Raw genomic sequence first — 15,422 nt, forward strand, 5'->3', positions numbered from 1 at the left:
GGATTTCCATTTGAGTTTTCAATAGATTCCTAATCTCTAACGTAAGTTTCCATTTTGTCATCTACGTCCTTGAATGCCTAAAACATATATATTTGAGTGTTCCTATCTGGTAAGTCCAATAGCTCAATCATGTTGTGAATCAGTCTCTATTGTTTGCTTTCCTGCCATCCCCCTCTTGTTCATCTCTTTGTATGCCTGAAAAATGTGATTGAGTGATGGTCCTGATGTATGAAGAACCATGGAGTCTTTGGATAATGTTACTTTTTGGGAGAGATTATAGAGAGGCAGATCACCTCAATCCATTCCATAATTAAGCTATTTGACAGTTTGCACTGCTTGGAAGTCTCAGCCTATATCTGGTTTTGTCTACATTCCTAGGTGGTAGATCTTTAGGGCTGCCATCTGAGCAGTACCTTCTCTTTGGGGAGACCTGAACTTCAATTCATATCTATCTCCTTTGCACCATGTACCACTGAAAACTGCTCTTCTTTCAGCGGTACTCGGCTTGCCTTCATAGCTTCTTGACTGTCTATAGCAGAATTTGCAAATGCCTTGAGGGTGTGAAAATTAGTAACTTGAAACCTGGCTAAGGTGAAGATGGGAGATTTGGTAGGGGGAGCTGTCACAAATTGCCGTACCAAAAGGATGAGACAGACCTTGCAAGTGGATATTACTTTACTATTCCAGCAGGAGGAAGAAAGGCTTTCCTCCTCCCCCAGCAGTAGCCCAGCTAATGAGAAACAGTCACAACTCAGCCAATGAAAAGCCACTATACTTTGAACCCCCAGTTTACTCCAATAGATTTTTTGTTTGTAACACCTACCTAACTTCCCCTTTCACTTTATAAAAGACCCTTCTCCTTTGTTGAGTGGACTTGCCTATGGTTTTGCTATAGCTTACCTATTGCAATTCTCTACTGTTCTTGAAAAAACACGTTTTTTGCTGGTAAAATAACTGGCAGTTTTATTAAAAAAAAATTTTTTTTTTCCAACGTTTATTTATTTTTGGGACAGAGAGAGACAGAGCATGAACAGGGGAGGGGCAGAGAGAGAGGGAGACACAGAATCGGAAACAGGCTCCAGGCTCTGAGCCATCAGCCCAGAGCCTGACGCGGGGCTCAAACTCCTGGACCGCGAGATCGTGACCTGGCTGAAGTCAGATGCTTAACCGACTGCGCCACCCAGGCGCCCCCTGGCAGTTTTATTTTTAAGGTTAACAAGGGCAAACCCTTTCCGATTATCTGGTTCACATCCCAATGCACTCCAGGATCTTGACTCCTCAAGTCTGAATACCTGGATAGCCCCACAAATCTCTCCAGCCCCTTCTATGGCTCCCTTTTCCCCTTCTCATGGATTATTTAAAGTGCTGCTATTTTTTCTGATTCTTAGTAGCTGCCTTCTCCCCAGCTTCTCAGTCTCTGGGTCCTATGCCAAGAACTGGCCAATGCCTGAGGGGAAAAGGCAGAAAATTAGTTTCATTCCAATGAGCTTCTCTCTCTCTCCCTTTCTCTCTCTTGAGCTGGCTCTGTGTGTCCTAGTTGCATTGGTAGCCTTCCAAAGACTTCAAACAATTCCTTTAAACTAGATTTGATCTACTGTTTTCAGTGTCTGTGCTGGTTTACTGCAGATATGCCATCATAACTGAAAGAGGAAATCTACGAATTCCAGGTAAATTAAATTTTCCTACTTTGATTTCTTAAAAGCAACAACAACAAAAGGAATAGGTTACCGGTACATAATTGGGACTTTTCTTATTATATTTGGGATAAGTCTGACTGGCTATTAAAAGCTCTTGCTAGAAGCACGGGCAAAAGATTGTCTACCATGAGCTGAACACTCATCACGCCTGTCCAAGGTCCGAGAATTTGATCAAGTTGGATCCAGTTCCCTGCTGCACTGTACTGTCAGTTAACTCACCATGGAAATTATCAAGCGACCAGTTTTCCAGGTGCTGGTCACTGATAGAGGCGGAGAGCCCATGGGAACCATTTAACACTCCTCATTCATTCTGGGGAATGCTGAAAGTCAGCAGTGGTGCAGTCAGAAGTGAAAACGGAAGTCTTAGTTACAATGATACTGGCAGTTTTCTCCGAGCGAGCGTCACCGTGTGAGCAGCACGCAGTTCCTGGGTGCTGTACCGAGCATAACCTATCTAGTCCCCATAACAACCCCGAGACGGTGTAGGTTATCAGCACCCCTGCTTGCAGGTGAGGACACTCAGGCACTGAAAGGCTGGTCTGACTTTCCAAGGGGCCCAGCCCTGTGACGGGGAGAGGCCAGCACTCAGGGCCAGGCAGTTTGCCTCCAGAGCCCTCATGTTTGGCCAGCCTGCCAGCACGCACTGAGAAGCCTTCACCAAGATTTGCCGTCCCCTCCTGGCTCAGCCTCCCTGATGTTGAAAAGAAAGAGAAGGTTAAAAGTAAGGCCTACTTTTAACACTGGCAACTAATGGACGAAATGAAGAAGAGAAAGAACAAAACGATTTAGTCCTCCCCAGAAACAGACTCCATGGCTCTAGGGATGAAGGAATCACATCTCCCAACTGGAAGTATTTAGGGACCTTGATATTTCCTAATGGTCTGAACAGAGAGTTCCCTTGAGGGGCACAAAGGAAAAAGTGACTGTATGGAGGAGACAACTGAGCCAACTCCCACCTTCCTGACTTAGGGCAAGAAGGAGTGCGCCTGGAGTGACAAGAGGGAGGGAGGATATCCCATAAAAATGAGCCCAAATGATGTTTTTCAAACTTCATGGAATAACACTTTAATATTTGGCCATATCCATGTTCCTTTACCACTGATAACCTAATGTCTTCTTTATATTGAGTCACCTTTTTTTTTTTAAGGAAAGATTCTTTTTAAAATTAATTTTGTCACTACCATAGCTGAAATACCAGAATGAATCAATTGTCTTAAGCAGGATGTAACTGAAAAAATAAAGACAAAGGAAACAGAACAGTGTGATTATAGTAAAATAATATTAAAATAGTTAAAAATGCAAGTTAAATAGTAAAAGTAAATTGGCATAAAGTATAATAGGCAATTTAATTCTCGTAGCAGCAATTCAACGTAAATGTTATCTCTGTTGTTACAGAGGAGGAAGCTGGAATGTAAAAACTCAAAATTTGACTGACAGGCCAGAGCTAGTAGAAGTGGCAAGATCAAACCAAACCATCAGATGCCAAAGCCCCCAAATTCATGTCCTCTGAGATTTAAAATGGATGTTGAATTACAGTGTATGACAACATTGAAATGAGTGTTCACAGTTAGAGAGGAAGAAGAGAGAACATTTTCCATCAGTCTCTGGTCAGGACCCGAAAGGGGTCTTTTCTGGGGAGGCAGAGGGGTTAGCATTGAAGCAGAGCCCAGGAGCCTCCACAAGCACTCCCTCGAGGAGTGTGCAGAGACAGCCATCAGAGGAGCCTAGAGCCACGCTGGGGTGATCAAATTACTGAATTTTGCAAAGCTAATTTCTCTATTGCACAGATGAGATTGCAGTATAAGAATGGAAGTCACAGAAACAATGTCCTTAGAGGACACAGAAGGATGAAGTTTTGTGGTAGGACCTGAATGGTGATAGAGAGGCCTCAACCTTTAACGGGAGCCAAATGGCTAAGCCCAGAAAAGCTCTGGCTTTGACTCTACATGCTATCTCCCCCCTTCATGCCCCAAGTTACGTCCTGAGAGCAAAAGGGTATCCCGGAGCAAAACAAAAGCAAAATGGATCTCCAAGACCTCTCAGAAGTGGGAGGTGAAGCACAAGGAGGAGAATGCAGAAGCAGAGGTTTAGACACAGAATTAAAACAGGTTTATTAACCATACACTGACTGGGAACTGACTTTAAAGACTAAATTGTACCTGTCTTCCAGTGGCTCAGGGGCTGAATTTTCCAGGGAAGTGTGTCAATCTTAGAATATGATGTACAGAGATTAACATAAAAATATTTAAATATTAGTAGTAAATAAGGGACTGTGAATCTCACATTTCCTCAAAAAAGGGAGACCATCATCAAAATGTTGTCAAATAAGTAGAAAGCCAAAAGTATGAGAGCACCCAAAATGTCACAGGGAATACTTTGAACCTACTTTGTGTTCTGGGAGGTTATTAATTGTTGATTCAATTTCCTTAATAGATATATGTCTGTTCAGATTATCTATTTCTCCTTGTGTGAGTTTGGTAGGTTGTGTCTTTCAAGGAATTGGTCCAGTTCACCTAAGTGATCACATTTGTAGGCACAGAGTTTTTTATAATATTCCTTTATTACCCTTTTAACATCCATGGGATCAGTACTGATGGCCTCTTTCATTTCATTTTTTAATTTTTACATGTTTATTTTTTAATTTTTGAGTGAGAGAGAAAAAAACAACACACAAGTGGGGGAGGGACAGAGAGAGGAGACAAAAGAATCTGAAGCAGGCTCCAGGCTATGAGCTGTCAGCGCAGAGTCCAATGTGGGGGTCCAAACCACTAACCTCAAGATCATGACCTGACCCAGGCTTAGTTGACTGAGCCACCCAGACTCCCCATATCTTTCATTTCTTATAGTAATAATTTGTACCTTTTTTCTCTCTTTTTTGTTTTTATCAGTTAGTAGCTTGGTTGGAGGTTTATCAATTTTATTGATCTTTTCAAAGAGCCAGCTTTTAGCTTTGTTGCTTTTCTCTGTCTTCCTGTTTTCAATTTCATTGACTTCTGCTCTGATGTTTATTATTTTTCTTTTGCCTACCTACAATTTAATTTGTTCTTTTTCTAGTTTCCTAAGGTGAACCTAATTTGCATCCTAGCCAAGGCTTACCTAGGAGAATAAATTTCAGTATCAGTTTGGCAAACCTTAGTTAATCAAGCAGCCTTTTAATTATTTTTACTCAGAACAAATGTAAAGTACACTAAGTGTGCAGTTAAAAGTTACTTTATTAATTAAAGTAAACCCACCTGAGTAAACCACTACCCAGACTAAGGTACATTATATTTTCAGACTGTGGAAAGCTTCCTCGTGCCTCTTCTCAGGCAACATTCCACAGGGTTAGCCTTCCTTAAATGTCTATCACCATAGTTTTCCTTATTCTTTGCTTTCATGTAAATGCAATCAGAAAGCAAATACTCCAGGGCCTTTTTCATGGGGCGGGGATAATCTGACTTGTTCACTGTAAACTATGGTATAGATACATCCATTTTTTAAAAATTTAAATTCTAGTTAACATACATCCATGTTTTTTCATAAGTTTTTACTGCTGTGTGTGTTCCATCATATAACTACATCACAATATATTTAGTCTGCCGTTGTTGGACATTTGAGTTGTTTCCAGGTTAGAGTCATTTAGAATAAAGCAATTATAAACATTATTTACGGGGCGCCTGGGTGGCGCAGTTGGTTAAGCGTCCGACTTCAGCCAGGTCACCGTCTCGCGGTCCGTGAGTTCGAGCCCCGAGTCAGGCTCTGGGCTGATGGCTCAGAGCCTGGAGCCTGTTTCCGATTCTGTGTCTCCCTCTCTCTCTGCCCCTCCCCCGTTCGTGCTCTGTCTCTCTCTGTCCCAAAAATAAATAAACGTTGAAAAAAAAATTTTAAACATTATTTACATGTCTTTTGGTGAACATATGCACACCTCTCTCTAAAGCAGTGTTGTCCCATAGAAATTTAATGCTACCATTTGCAACTACGTGGATGGAACTAGAGGGTATTATGCTAAGTGAAATTAGTCAGAGAAAGACAAAAATCATATGACTTCACTCATATATGGACTTTAAGACACAGAACAGATGAACACAAGAAAAGGGAAGCAAAAATAACATAAAAACAGGGAGGGGGACAAAACATAAGAGATTCTTAAACATGGAGAACAAACAGGGTTACTGGAGGGGCTGTGGGAGGGGGGATGGGCTAAATGGGTAAGGGGCACTAAGGAATCTACCCCTGAAGTCACTGTTGCATTATATGCTAACTTGGATGTAAATTTAAAAATATACATATAAAAGAAGTTTAATGCTAGCCACAAATGTAATTTTACATTTTCTAGTAGCCACATTAAAAAAGTAAAAAGAGGGGCGCCTGGGTGGCGCAGTCAGTTAAGCATCCGACTTCAGCCAGGTCACGATCTCGCGGTCCATGAGTTCGAGCCCCGCGTCGGGCTCTGGGCTGATGGCTCAGAGCCTGGAGCCTGTTTCCGATTCTGTGTCTCCCTCTCTCTCTCTGCCCCTCCCCCGTTCATGCTCTGTCTCTCTCTGTCCCAAAAATAAATAAACGTTGAAAAAAAAAATTAAAAAAAAAAAAAGTAAAAAGAAATAGGTGAAATGATTTTAACAATATAATTTAGCTTGATATAATCCAAAATATTACCATGTCAACACATGGCACTAGCCATAGTGGTCAACAGCTCTATGCAGCTAGTGTTTACCAGGTTAGCAGCATGGTTCTAGGCTATTTAGCTAAAATTGGCATTGTTGGTTCACAGAATATATACATATATGCCTATTTTCCTATCTATATTTATATCCATTTCTATGCTTATATCTGTAGTCGCCTTTAGTAGACACTGCCAAATAATTTTCCAAAGCTGTTGTGCCAAATTACACTCCCACCTGAAGTGAACAAGACAATTATCAGTACATAATTCACCCTTACATATGAGAGGGAACTGTTGATCTTTAAGTAAAGCCTCCCTCCAGAAAACTATATTAAAACAAAATAGGTATGAGGAGAGAAAAGAAACACAATCAGGGAATAATGGATCTCTCTCTTTTTACTTTTTTTCTTTCTTTTGCTTTTCATAAGCTGATATTCTGGAATCTCTAAAAGGGCAGGTTAAGCAATCTGCCCTGGGAGCAATTTCACTGGGTTATGAAGGAAACCGATTTCAGTGATGTGGAGGTTTTCTGGATAGCATTGAAAGTTTAGCTAAAAACTGTACATGACAAGTTATCTCTGCCAGTGTCCATCTGTTGGAACCTCTGTATTTGAAACCAGATTTGAATCTTTTCCTTTTCAGAATTTTTGAGCTACCATTTGGTCAAAATTCTGTTTCAAATGGAGCCAATTTGACCATGAGAGCCTCAGGCTCTTTTTGATACACCAATTGGATATTACCACAGGATAATGGTTCTGTACCAACATTTAAACACATGAATATTAGTGGAAGAAGACCAGAAAAAGTATGAGATCATAAGAAGTATGGAATCCACTTCATACCCAATTTTATAGTCAGCCTTGGCCTAAATAGGATAATAAGGCTCAAGAATCACTTTGGTCAACCTTAGCTAACAGGTGAACTTTTTAAAAATCCTCACTTCAAAATCTTAAATCAGCTTTTGTATGGCTGGCCAGTAAACACTAACTACTTAACTACTCTGATCTACTCTAGGTAGCACATTTTTGCTAATCTGTGGAGTATCTAAAACTTGAGCTGTTTTGTTATTTGAACGAAAGTCGGTGGTAAGTTATACGCCACATGTTTCTAGTTTAAGAACAACAAGCCAGAATAGAAATTCTCATACATTACAAACTGGTGAAATTCAGAATCTTGGATCAGATCCTTAGCATGTTAGGTTCTTAATAAAATATGAGAGACTGCCTTTTTTTTTTAAAAAAAGTTTTGTAGTAGTAGTAATAATAGTAAGAATGGCCACATGACCATGGTCCAGGTAGCATTTCGATGTGGTGAGCAGGGGAAAGTCATTTGATTACTTAAAAAGAATAATGTCAGGGAATCACATAGAAAAAGCACAAAACAGTTGCCTGTGAAAATTGAAAGGAGCCCAGTACTCTCTGAAAATTTAAGAACCGTAAAATTTTTTTTGGTTGAAATACTTAATTTCTCTTTTTTTTTTTTTAATTTTTTTTTCAACGTTTATTTATTTTTGGGACAGAGAGAAACAGAGCATGAACGGGGGAGGGGCAGAGAGAGAGGGAGACCCAGAATCGGAAACAGGCTCCAGGCTCTGAGCCATCAGCCCAGAGCCTGACGCGGGGCTCGAACTCACGGACCGCGAGATCGTGACCTGGCTGAAGTCGGACGCTTAACCGACTGCGCCACCCAGGCGCCCCAATTTCTCTTATTTTCAATTCATATAAGTTATTATTTCAATTCATATAAGTTATATAAACCATTCTGGGCAGTCCTTCAAATTGCTAGAGACCTAATTTGTCTATATCCTCCAGAAGAAAACAAATTATACCAATTTGCTTTCTTAGAAAGCAGTTTATATTTGTATAATGGAAAAAATTCCTACAACTACTGGGTATTCTAAAAGAACTAATTACAGAAAGCAATAACACTATTTAAAGAAAAAGGGGCAATGATATTTATTAAAAATGCTTATCAGTGAGGAAAATAAAAGGAAATAATTGTTTGCAAGGAAAATAAAAGGAAATAATTGTGTTTGGAGAAGACTCATTGCTGAAAATCTTAGTAATTTTGTGATACCCTTTTCAGTTCAGCAGGACCCTCTCAGAATCTTTTGCATTGTGGTCACTGAATTTTATCCATTTTTTAAAAATCCATTGTAAAAGGATTTTCTCTCTCTCTCTTAATAAAAGAATGAACTAGTTAACAGTTCTAGAAATTATTAAATCTTGCTTTATATAATTGTCAGAAGCTCTATTTGTTCATTTAATTGTCTAATTGTAATGACATAAATGTCTTTTCCCTCCTTTTTCTAGCCTGATTTAAATAGTTGTGAAATTATTCTACCATTTAGTAAGTTCAGTATATACTAAGAAAACAAGCTAACAGATACCAGAAATTCAGTTAACTTTCTTTTCTAAGATCTCCATTATGTAGAGCAATTTATTAAAGTTAAGAGTTCTTAGGGGAGAATTACTGTGTATGGAGATAATTCTTGTTATGTATAGTATTGACTTTGGGGTCCAAAGAATTTTATCTAGTGTTAGATAAGGTGTGAACAAATTCTCAGCACTGCAGACTCACACACCAGGAAATACCAAAACCCTCAGGACAAATAGCCAATCAAAAAAGACTTGCAGGTTAGATTATCTGTCATTTACTGTCTAACAGAGAGTGGATCCTTGTGAACCACCACCCAAGAGAGATCATCTCTGGATGTTTATTTTATAAAAGCAAAACCAGAATTCCACTTTGATACCACTGGTGGGAGAAAATGATTGAAAATGTACAAATGCTAGAGAAAAAGACTTGTCCAAGAATTACATGTAGTAGTATATAAAAGTCATAGAGCTCAATTTCTGCTCCTGAGATTCGACAGAAAAATCAACCTCTAACACAAGGTGCCCCGGTCAGGTGCAGGATTCTCCTGGCTACAATGATGTGCCTCAGGTGTGTGAATTTTTGTGGAAATAGGTGCCAAAAACTATTAAGGAAAAATATAGCAGAGGTGATGGTTAATTTTTTATGTCAATTTAGCTAGGTCTAAGCACCTAGATATTTGGCCAAACAATACTCTTGATGTTCCTGTAAAGGTGTTTTCAGATGAGATTAACAGGTAAATCAGTACACTTTGACTAAAGCAGATTGCCCTCCATAATGTGAGTGGGCTTCATCCAATCAGTTCAAGGCCTTAGTAGAAAAAGACTAATCTTTCTGAAAGAAGAGAAAATTTTGTCTGCAGAAAGCCTTTGGAGCCAAACTGTAGCCTTTTGTGGGTCTCCAGCCTGCCATCCTACTTTGCAAGGGTAAAGCCTCCATAGTCCTGTGATCCAGTTCCTTAAAATGAGTCTCACTTACCTGTCTATCTATCTGAAGGGCCAAGGATGAAATAGTATGTTGTCTATATTAGTTCTATATTGATTCATTTTATCTGGAGAATCCTGACTAATATAGACAACCTACTCTTTCACCCTTGCCATTTCTAGAGAAAGGGGAAGAGGAACAAATATTTGGGACCAGTGAGTTTTTTCTCCACCTTGGCCAGTCTTCTCTGGCTCTGGTTGACGAGGTCACCACAGAAATCAATTACAGTTTTACAAAAATGTCTTGGCAGTGTAGTCGAGGAGCAGGTGCAGATATCCTACTGCTTAATGCCCATCATGTCATCTTTGTACCTCTGCCTTAGTTAAGTCAGAGGACAACACTCCCCTTATTAGATTATCATGGATACATTTATGGAAATTTGTTGTGCTAGCAAGAGTATGAGGAAAAGAATTCTCCTAGTTAGAAAAATAAAATGAACGATAAATTGGTACCACTCCAGTGGAAGGCAAATTTACAGGATTTATGATTTACATTAAGAAACATATATATTGTAACCACTATGATAGAGCAATTGCATTTACAGGACTCTATCCTATAGAAATACTTGTACAAGTGGCAAAAAATATGAGTACAAGGATGATGACTGCAGAATTATTAGATTATCACGAGACCAATTTACTTGAAAAAACAGCATGTAAAAGGCTAAGTAACTGGTACAAAGGAAGAAATGCCTTCATTAAAAATAATGCAGGAAATAATAATGATCATGACTCTAGCACTTTTTTAACTTGTTTTATTTTTTATGTTTTAAAATTTACATCCAAATTAGTTAGAATATAGTGCAACAATGATTTCAGGAGTAGATTCCTTAGTGCCCCTTACCCATTCAGCCCATCCCCCCTCCCACAACTCCTCCAGCAACCCTCAGTTTGTTCTCCATATTTATGAATCTCTTCTGTTTTGTCCCCCTCCCTGTTTTTATATTATTTTTGCTTCTCTTCCCTTATGTTCAGCTGTTTTGTTTCTTAAAGTCCTCATACGAGTGAAGTCATATGAGTTTTGTCTTTCTCTAATTTCACTTAGCATAATACCCTCTAGTTCCATCCATGTAGTCGTAAATGGCAAGATTTCATTCTTTTTGATTGCTGAGTAATACTCCATTGTATATATATATACCACATCTTCTTTATCCATTCATCCATCGATGGACATTTGGGCTCTTTCCATACTTTGGCTATTGTTGATAGTGCTGCTATAAACATGGGGGTGCATGTGTCCCTTCGAAACAGCACACCTGTATCCCTTGGATAAATGCCTAGTAGGGCAATTGCTGAGTCGTAGGGTAGTTCTTAGTTTTTTGAGGAACCTCCATACTGTTTTCCAGAGTGGCTGCACCAGTTTGCATTCCCACCAACAATGCAGAAGAGATCTTCTTTCTCTGCATCCTCGCCAACATCTGTTGTTGCCTGAATTGTTAATGTTAGCCATGCTGACAGGTGTGAGGTGGTATCTCATTGTGGTTTTGATTTGTATTTCCCTGATGATGAGTGATGTTGAGCATTTTTTCATGTGTTGGTTGGCCATCTGGATGTCTTCTTTGGAGAAGTGTCTATTTATGTCTTTTGCCCATTTCTTCACTGGATTATTTGGTTTTTGGGTGTTGAGTTTGATAAGTTCTTTGTAGATTTCAGATACAAACCCTTTATCTGATATGTCATTTGCAAATATCTTCTCCTATTCTGTCGGTTGCCTTTTAGTTTTGCTGATTGTTTCCTTTGCTGTGCAGAAGCTTTTTATTTTGATGAGGTCCCAATAGTTCATTTTTGCTTTTGTTTCCCTTGCCTCTGGAGGTGTGTTGAGTAAGAAGTTGCTGCGGCCAAGATCAAAGAGGTTTTTTGCTTGCTTTCTCGAGGATATTGATGGCTTCCTGTCTTACATTTAGGTCTTTCATCCATTTTGAGTTTGTTTTTGTGTATGGTGTAAGAAAGTGGTCCAGGTTCATTCTTCTGCATGTCGCTGTCCAGTTTTCCCAGCATCACTAGAAGAGACTGTCTTTATTCCATTGGATATTCTTTCCTGCTTTGTCAAAGATTAGTTGGCCATATGTTTGTGGGTCCATTTCTGGGTTCTCTATTCTGTTCCATTGATCTGAGTGTCTGTGCTTGTGCCAATGACTCTAGCATTATTAATTGAGCAATTATTAAACCCACACATATCCTGCAAGACACTAGTACACATTTGAAAAATTGAAGTATGTAAAATTTGCTACTAGCCCAAAGAAACATGACTTCATCCCAGAACACACCCTCTTGAGGAGAGATTGCATCAGGCCTCTCTTGTTCCCTGTTTTTAGAAATGCAGTGTCTCTTCCAGGCAGATTTTCTGGGAGGTCATGGAAGCGCGGGAAGGGGCCATTATGTCACTTGAAAGGAAGGGAAAGCAAGTATCTTGTCCTTTGCCAGAGTGAATCTGAGAGAACCAAATTGCTGCTGTAAAAATACCCATTACGTCCCTGGGTGGGCTTGAACCACCAACCTCCCGGTTAACAGCCCAAAGCGCTAACCGATTGCACCACAGAGACACTACACTTTGGTTTCATTAAAATAGAGTGATCTCTTACTCAAGAGATTGGGCAGGCTCCAAAGCCTCGAAAAACTGAAGATTAGAGTGAAAAATCGAGTCGTTCGTCATGTTTGAAACCGGTACATTGAGTGATTCTGAAACTAGCACACCCAAATGGCTTAGCCCCGCCCTGTCCCCTCACCAATCACAGAATCCAGAACCTTCAGAGACCCCCGGGACTGCGACCCCTCCTCTATTCTTCTACCCCCAGCCTGAGTCGAGCGAATCCCAAGGGAAGCTGAATGCCCAGGACACTCAATTAGGACTTGTTGAATTAATAATGCATTGGAGAGTCTGAATATCCAGTTATTCAGGATGTTCAGCTTCTAGTTAACCGCCTAGTTTTCTACGTCAACAGTTTCCAAAGATGGCACACCTTGTCTCCCCCGTTCTACTATAAACCTTTCCCACTGCTCCCACTGCCTTCGTTTCTTTTAAAACGCAAGTGACCATGGCTGACGCCCTTGCAAGGCATATAAATAGCCTTTTGCTTTTCTCATTTGGTCATCGTTTATTCCCATACATTGTCGCCTTTAAGCTTTTTGTCCTTTGAGGAACTCTGAGAGCAGAAATAGAAGTGTTTTTAAAAAGGGGAAATTCTTTTCAAAAGGTTTTAGTTTGGTCAATTGATTTCGAAGCCTGCAACATCCCATGGGCTGGGCAATGGAGGGGCCTACAGTGCACCATCTGTGCTGCTGGAGCTCCAAGCGCTCAAATCAACTGTGTTCCAACTTTAGTGGGGCCGATGGGGTCAGGGGGAGGGAGCAGGAAACGGGTCGGGGCCAAAAAGGAAATTTTAGAAGGGAAAGAAGCAGGCGAGGCGTTGTGGAACACAAGGAGACCTGTGGAGATGCACTGGCCAGATCCTGAGACATGAGAATTTTTTATTTCACTTCAGAAGGCACAGGTTTATGGCGCGCCGTGATCGTATAGTGGTTAGTACTCTGCGTTGTGGCCGCAGCAACCTCGGTTCGAATCCGAGTCACGGCAATATGTGGTGTCCCTTTTTTTTCCTTGACAAAATTTGGTACATCTTCCAGCCTCTCTTTTAATTCCCTCACCACTATTTGTGGCCTAAGATCGGGGTTTGCTGTGGCTCTCCAGCACTTTGCAGGCAGGAGAAAGGGCGGTCGGGTATTCGGTTTTCCAGAACCCTGCCCCATATCTGAGCTTGCGCAAAACTATCCCAAAAGGTAAAGCGCGGTCGGTAGCTTCCGCTTATGTAACGGTGTAGTCATAACCGTTTTTCTGGTTAAAATATTTCAAATGTTGATGGGGCCTTTTTAGACACTGGGACAAATGAGCTTTTTATCAGTTTGTATTCGATAAGGTATTTTACAATAAAATCTAATAAACAAAACCTAGATTCAATGCCATTCTCGGCATTCCCCACCCAATTTTTATGCTAATAGTACATATTGAAGTACAATTCACAAAGAATAAAACGCACAAATCTTAAACGCACAGCCTAATGAATTTTGACAAACGCCTGACACTACCGTGACTGGGACTGCAGCCCAGGTTGCTGCGGCCACAAGGCAGAGCACTAGCCGTTATGCGATCACTGCGCAGCGCAAACCTGCTGGCAATTGGTGTGTGTGTCCTTTAGTATTTTTGATGTAAACACATCCACACCTAGATAAGAGCTATACAAAATTTCCCTCAGCCCAGAAACATCAGCACAGCCCTTTCCAAAAGATTCCCACCTACTTTCCCTTCACTTAAGCAAATCTTTCTGATTTTTGTTTTGAAAGGACTTTATTTACATCTTAGCCACAAGTTAGATAAGCAACTTTGTTAAATGGCAATCAAGATTTTGAGTCCCAGCGAGAAGAACTACAAGGCCCAAAACAGGCATAATCATTGTTATTTTTAAAGGTTTTATCTCTATACCCAATGTGGAGCTTGAACTTACCACCCCCAGATCAGAGTCAGATGCTCCACCAATTGAAACAGCCAGGTGCCCCAAATCACGATTATTTTTAAATGAACATTTTCTATATGTAAAATATATACATTCAGTTACAATTTACTTTAGAACTGAATTGATTTAAAAGCAAATCACCCACAGTTCCATGGTTATTAACAGTGTCCAGGTTTTTATCTTTAATACCATTCCCTACAAAAATGAATCAAAATTTCTTTTTTTTTTTTTTTTACCGTTTATTTATCCTTGAGACAGAGAGAGACAGAGCATGAACAGGGGAGGGGCAGAGAGAGAGGGAGACACAGAATCTGAAACAGGCTCCAGGCTCTGAGCGGTCAGCACAGAGCCCTATGCGGGACTCGAACTCACAGACCGCGAGATCATGACCTGAGCCGAAGTCGGACGCTTAACCGACCGAGCCACCCAGGCGCCCCTATATGAATCAAAATTTCTTAAAGAAATTACCTCTTTTAGGAATGGTGCTGGGGAATTACAGGGTAAGCATGGGAAAGCTTGGATCAGAAACCAGTGATTCACTAACAATCTATTATGATCTTAAAAAAAACACAACAAAAGACATAGCCAGCTTGAAGGAATTCCCACTGGCATGAGCTGTGATACTCTGAGCATGAAAAACAACTGTGATCTTTGTTCAGGGGTCATTAAACTATGGCCTGCTGGCCAAATCCCACTCAGAACTTGTTTAGTAAACAAAGTTTTATTGGAATACGACCATACTTACTCATTTATGTATTATCTGTGGCTGCTTTTGTGTTACAACGGTAGAGTTGAGCAATTGCAAAAGAGACCATATGGTCAGCAAAGCCTAAAATATTTACTATCAGGCACTTTACAAAAAAGTTTGCTGACCCCACTTAAGTGGACTGAAAGACTGGATTAAGAAATATTGGAGTCAATGAAGTAATTTGCATACTGAAATATTTAGGTTCAATGATCATGATATAACTTAACTTTAAAATGGTTCAGCAAAATGGGGCACCTGGGTGGCTCAGTTGGTTAAGTGTCCAACTTCGGCTCAGGTCATGATCTCATGGTTTGTGAGTTTGAGCCCCGTGTTGGGCTCTGTGCTGACAGCTCAGAGCCTGGAGCCTGCTTCAGATTCTGCGTATCTCTCTTTCTGCCCCTCCCCTGCTCATGCTCTGTCTCTCAACAATAAATAAACGTTAAAAAAATTTTTTTAATGGTTCAACAA

At 40.3% G+C, this 15,422-nt stretch overlaps 1 protein-coding gene and 2 non-coding genes across 9 annotated transcripts in view; 1 reads left to right on the plus strand and 2 right to left on the minus strand.

The window, feature by feature from the left end:
- The window catches only part of LOC123598610 (myomegalin), a 50,989-nt gene that overhangs the window by 28,737 nt on the left and 6,830 nt on the right, over nt 1-15,422 (minus strand). The gene's annotated exons all lie outside the window — the stretch shown is intronic.
- On the minus strand, nt 12,168-12,241 carry TRNAN-GUU. Its single transcript has one exon. It is a non-coding gene; the product is annotated as a tRNA-Asn (tRNA).
- On the plus strand, nt 13,201-13,272 carry TRNAH-GUG. The gene has a single exon. It is a non-coding gene; the product is annotated as a tRNA-His (tRNA).

This window comes from Leopardus geoffroyi, chromosome C1, assembly GCF_018350155.1.
Source record: "Leopardus geoffroyi isolate Oge1 chromosome C1, O.geoffroyi_Oge1_pat1.0, whole genome shotgun sequence".
Classification (NCBI taxonomy): Eukaryota; Metazoa; Chordata; class Mammalia; order Carnivora; family Felidae; genus Leopardus; species Leopardus geoffroyi.